Source organism: Vicia villosa, linkage group LG3 (assembly GCF_029867415.1).
Source record: "Vicia villosa cultivar HV-30 ecotype Madison, WI linkage group LG3, Vvil1.0, whole genome shotgun sequence".
In the NCBI taxonomy this organism is placed as follows: domain Eukaryota; kingdom Viridiplantae; phylum Streptophyta; class Magnoliopsida; order Fabales; family Fabaceae; genus Vicia; species Vicia villosa.
In genome coordinates this window covers 142,724,823-142,731,270 of record NC_081182.1, presented here as the reverse complement: position 1 = coordinate 142,731,270, position 6,448 = coordinate 142,724,823, and the positions used below count along the sequence as shown (strand labels likewise).

The following is a 6,448-nucleotide window of genomic DNA, read 5'->3' as shown; positions in this document are numbered from 1 at the left end:
AACCTTCGTTGGTACAAGCTGTTCAACAGAACCAATTCTCTGGAAGCCCTGCAGACGATCCCAACCTCCATTTATCCATGTTCGTCCAATATGCCGACACTGTCAAAGCTAACAACGTTAGTTCCGAAGCTATTCGATTACGTCTCTTCCCTTTCTCCTTGAGAGATAGAGCTAGAGCATGGCTTCAATCCCTACCTTCTAATTCCATAACTACATGGGACGAATTGAAGAGAGTATTCTTAGCTAGATATTTTCCGCCTAGCAAAACCGCTATGCTAAGAGGTCAAATCAACAGATTTACCCAAAAAGATAACGAATCACTCTTCGAAGCTTGGGAACGATACAAGGACATGCTTAGACTATGCTCTCATCATGGACTCGAACCATGGCTGATCATCCATACTTTCTATGGTGGTCTACTTTATAACACTAAAATGACTATAGATGTCGCTGCTGGCGGAGCATTAATGGACAAACCCCATGATGAAGCATACAACCTCATAGAGAACATGGCACAAAACCATTATCGATGGGGTGGAGAACGAGCCGCTCTAGAGAAAACCCAAATCAAAGGAGGAATGTACGAAGTAAGTGGTATAGACCGTGTTAACGCTAAAGTAGACGCTTTAACTCAAAAGATCAAAAACTTAACCATCACTCCTTCAGCCACCGCGGCTGCCGTAGCACCTAACTGCGAAATTTGTGGATTAACTGGACACGCAGTTGCCGAATGTCAACTCTTGATTGGTATCCCATCTGATCAAGTAAACTATGCTCAAGGAAACCCTTATTCTAACACATACAACCCTGGATGGAAGAACCACCCAAACATTTCGTATAAGAACAACAATGCGTTGTACGCGCCTAGACAAGCACCTGCTGTCCCACCTGGCTATCAAAAAGCGCCTGTAGCTGCTCAAAACGCCCCTAGGAAGTCGAACCTAGAAATCATGATGGAAAACTTTATAGCTTCCCAACAACAAACCAACAAGGACTTCCTAAATCAAAACATCCACAATAGTGAGCAACTAAAACAATTATCAAACAAAGTAGATGCTTTAGCTACACATAACAAAATGTTAGAAACTCAAATTTCACAAGTAGCTCAACAACAAGAACCTACTGCTGCCCCTGCTGGCACGTTTCCTGCTCAACCACAACCTAATCCTAAAGGACATGCGAACGCGATAACACTACGAAGTGGAACGAACTACGATGGACCTATCGATCCTAGAACTCAAAACGCACCCATGTCACAACAAGAGCCAAAGGAAACCAAAAAAACATCAACTGATGACCAAACTGCTAAGCCCAATGAGAACATCACCGAAGTGGAACCTGAAAAAGAAAAACCTTACGTTCCACCACCACCTTATAAGCCACCAATTCCTTACCCTCAGAGGTTAGCTAAATCCAAAACCGAAGCGCAATTTAAAAAAGTTGTAGAACTTCTGAAACAATTAAACATAACCATAACTTTCACAGAAGCTATAACTCAGATGCCTTCGTATGCTAAATTCTTGAAAGAAATTCTATCAAACAAAAAGAAACTCGAGGATAACGAAACTGTAACACTTACCGCTGAATGTAGCGCTATCATCCAAAATAACATGCCTCCCAAACTAAAAGATCCTGGTAGCTTTTCCATACCCTGCGTAATAAGGAATGACTATTATAGAAAAAGCCTTGTGCGACTTAGGAGCTAGTGTTAGTTTGATGCCTCTTTCAACCTGTAAGAAACTAAATCTGGGTGAGCTTAAGGCAACGAGAATGTCTCTTCAACTAGCTGACCGTTCAGTTAAATACCCTGTAGGAATGTTAGAAAATATCCCTGTGCGTGTAGGTCAATTCTACATCCCAACCGACTTCATCATAATGGATATCCAAGAAGATTCTAACATCCCGATCATATTAGGAAGACCATTCTTAGCAACCGCTGGTGCAATTATAGACGTTAAACGAGGAAAGCTTACCTTCGAAGTCGGAGAAGAGAAAATTGAATTCATTCTCTCTCAATTCCTAAAGGCACCTTCTATAATTGACACATGCTACTCTGCCGACATAATCGACGAGTGTGTAGATGAAATAAAATCTGAGCCACATAAGGAAACCGAGATCCTAAGAATTCCTATACCGCCTATTTTTGAAGATGACAACTGGCGTGGGGAATATCAAGATAACCACCTGAGTGAATGTTTAGAATTAACTCCTGATCCTATACCTGGACCTAAGAAACCTGCTATAGAACTTAAAACACTACCTACTGACCTTAGGTACGAATTCCTAGACGAAGAACTTAACCGACCCGTCATAGTTAACGCCGATTTAGGACAAACCGAGACTGAAAAACTACTCACTGTCCTAAGAAAATACCCAACCGCTCTAGGATATAACATATCAGATCTGAAAGGAATAAGTCCTTCCCTCTGTATGCATCGCATTATGCTCGAAGAAGATTGCAAAACCTCTAGGGAGCATCAAAGACGAATAAACCCCATTATGAGCGATGTGGTTAAAAAGGAAATCCAAAAACTGTTAGAAGCCGGAATCATATATCCAATATCCGATAGTAAATGGGTTAGTCCTGTTCATGTCGTACCGAAGAAAGGAGGAGTTACTGTAATCACTAACGCAAAAGGAGAATCTGTAGCACAACGTACCCAAACTGGATGGAGAATATGCATTGAATATAGGAAGTTAAACAAAGCCACTCGCAAGGATCACTTCCCTTTACCATTCATAGATCAAATGCTCGAACGCCTGGCTAAACACTCACATTTCTGTTATCTGGATGGATACTCCGGATTCTTCCAAATTCCTATTCACCCTGACGACCAAGAAAAGACCACGTTTACCTGTCTTTATGGTACGTTCTCCTATAGACGAATGCCTTTCGGACTTTGCAATGCACCCGCAACCTTCCAGAGATGCATGATGGCAATATTTGCCGATTTCCTGGATGGAATAATGGAGGTCTTTATGGACGACTTCTCTGTCTGTGGAGGAAGTTTTGAATCATGCTTAGAAAACCTTGAATTGGTACTCAAACGATGTGTAAGCGTTAACCTAGTACTTAATTGGGAAAAATTCCATTTCATGGTTCGACAAGGAATCGTACTTGGACACATCGTATCCGATAGGGGGATCGAAGTAGATAAAGCAAAAATCGAAATCATCGAAAACCTTCAACCTCCCAAAACAGTTAGAGAAATAAGAAGTTTTCTAGGACACGCTGGTTTTTACCGACGTTTTATTAAGGATTTCTCTAAAATAACCAAGCCCTTAACTGAATTACTGATGAAAGATGCCGAATTCATCTTTGACGAAAAATGCACTGAAGCATTCCGAACACTTAAACAAGCATTAATCTCTGCGCCGATTATGCAACATCCCGACTGGAGTGAACCTTTCGAAATAATGTGCGACGCAAGCGATTATGCTGTAGGAGCTGTTCTAGGGCAAAGAAAAGATAAGAAACTACATGTCATATACTATGCGAGTAGAACCCTAGACGAAGCCCAAATGAACTACGCCACGACAGAAAAGGAACTATTAGCTGTCGTATTCGCATTAGATAAATTTCGTTCCTACCTGGTAGGAGCTAAAATAATCATATATACCGACCACGCCGCTATTAGGTACCTTTTAACCAAGAAAGATGCCAAGCCTAGATTGTTAAGATGGATCCTTTTATTACAAGAATTCGACTTAGAAATTAAAGATAAAAAGGGAACCGAAAATGTCGTAGCAGATCACCTCTCTCGACTCGAAAATCTAAAACCCGAACAAGTACCAATCAATGATGATTTCCCTTATGAAAGACTCATCGCTCAGTTGGAAGCTAACGAATTAGAACCATACCATCCAACCATTGAATCCAACAACTTCGTAGAAGTAGCTTTAGCCCGCTCTGCCACACCTTGGTATGCAGACTTCGTAAATTACCTAGCTGCTGGTGTACTTCCTCTTGATCTAAGCCACCAACAGAAGAAGAAATTCTTCCATGACCTAAAACATTACTATTGGGACGACCCCCTCCTTTTCAAAAGAGGCCCCGATGGAATCTTTAGACATTGTGTACCCGAGGAAGAAATAGGAAGTATAATAACACATTGTCATTCAGCACCATGTGGAGGACACCATAGCACATCTAGAACCTGCGCCAAAATCCTCCAATCTGGACTCTTTTGGCCCAACCTATGGAAAGACGTTTACTTTGCCGTATTAAATTGTGATGGATGCCAACGAACCGGAAATATCTCGAGACGTGACGAAATGCCTCAAAAAGGCATCCTAGAAGTAGAAATATTTGACGTCTGGGGAATAGACTTTATGGGTCCGTTTCCATCATCATTCGGAAATAAATATATACTTGTAGCTGTCGATTACGTTTCAAAGTGGATAGAAGCTATCGCTTCTCCTTCAAACGACACACGAGTAGTGATCAAACACTTCAAAAACGTTATCTTTCCTAGGTTTGGTGTACCAAGACTGGTAATTAGCGATGATGGATCTCATTTCATTTCAAGAAACCTTGAAAAACTCCTTCGAAAATATGGAGTAAATCATCGAATAGCTACACCATACCATCCACAAACAAGCGGACAAGTAGAAGTGTCTAACCGAGAAATAAAGCAAATATTGGAGAAAACTGTTGCTATATCTAGAAAGGATTGGTCATCCAAGTTAAATGAAGCTTTATGGGCTTATAGAACAGCTTTCAAAACTCCAATTGGAACCACCCCATTCAAACTCGTTTATGGAAAATCATGCCACCTTCCGGTAGAATTAGAACATAAAGCCTATTGGGCCATTAAGAATTTAAATTTAAATTACACTACTGCTGGTGAAAAACGACTTCTAGACATAAACGAATTAGACGAACTTAGACAAGACGCTTACGAAAACGCCAAAATCTATAAGGAAAGAACGAAAAAATGGCACGACAAGCGTATATTTAGGAAAAAATTTAGCATAGGCGATAAAGTACTATTATTTAATTCTAGACTAAAATTATTTCCTGGAAAGTTACGATCTTGATGGTCTGGTCCTTTCGAAATTACTAACATATTTCCGAGCGGAGCGATAGAAATCAAAGGAGAAACCGTCAGACCTTTTGTCGTGAATGGGCAACGTCTTAAGTATTACCATCATCTCGAACACAATGAAAACATTCAGATTTTTAAACTCGACGAGCTGCCCGCTCATTCAGAAAAATGATCTTTATTTAAATCGTCGAGCTTACAACATAAAACAAAGCGCTTGGTGGGAGACAACCCACAATTTTTATTTTTTATTTTTTATTTAAAATATTCTATTCTATTTTTTGAATTACTTTAATTTCCTATTTTTGTTTTTATGTTTTTCTCTATATCTTTTAATAATTACTATAATTATAACCGCTATTTTTAAATCGTAAAAATCTCTCCTTTTTATAATTATAATTATTATTATAATTTGATTCACCTTTAATTTTAATTTTCTCTTTATTTTTCCTTTTTAAACAACACTAGCCTAGTTCTAACTTAATTTTCATATTTTTCAACTTATAGCCTTACTTAACTACTAACTCATCAAGATGCAAGAAGTTGACAATATGGAAGTTGTATTCCGTGGTAGAGGACAAGAAGCGAGATATGCTAAGCTAGCTGAGAGACAAATGGATTTGACTCGCTATCCTCACCACCCGACTATGGAAAGATTAGGCATCGCAGAAAGCGTCATGCACTTGCTGAACCAAATCGGTTGGACCGGTTCTCACCTGTTCCACAAGTTTAGTACCTACCGAAAGCTCACTCTGGAATTCTTGAGCTCTTTGACTTACCTGCCTAACTGTGGACAAGGATTGAGGAAAGGAGTTATCCTCTTTCGACTCTTTGGACTAGAATATCAGTTTTGCATCTGTGACTTTGCTGAAATGTTGGAAATCCCTCATGGATCAGATGCATACACCATAGTCCCTGAAGAAGGTCTTGCCTACTGGGAGTTGGAAAGATTTTGGGGTAAGGTCACTAGTAACGATAACCCTGAAGAGAACGAGTTTCAATCCGAGAACATTCATAACCCTGCCTTCAGATACCTGCATAAGATCATCGCTCACTACATCTTCGGTAAACCCGAAAATGTCACTGAAGTTACTAGAGAAGAGTTATTCATCATGTTCTGCACCTCTCAAAATCGTCCTTTCAACGCTATAGCATTCATGCTAGCAAACTTCGAGCGCATCACGCAAGACGAAGTTTCACCTATTCTGATCGGAGGATTCGTCACTATGATTGCAGATGCTATAGGTCTGAGACAACCACTGCTTAGATTGACACCTTTTGGTTCCTACAACTCTATGAACATTCGCTTTTGCTTTAATCGAGGTATCATTGGTAACCTTGGACCTGATCAGTTTGATTTACTCATTGATAATAAAGTACTAGATCAGTTCACCTTACCGAAT

At 39.9% G+C, this 6,448-nt stretch overlaps 1 non-coding gene across 1 annotated transcript; it reads right to left on the bottom strand.

The window, feature by feature from the left end:
• Window positions 1-272: 272 nt before the first annotated feature.
• LOC131593787 (small nucleolar RNA R71) lies at window positions 273-379 on the bottom strand. The gene has a single exon (XR_009281168.1). It is a non-coding gene; the product is annotated as a small nucleolar RNA R71 (small nucleolar RNA).
• Between the last annotated feature and the right edge of the window lie 6,069 nt (window positions 380-6,448).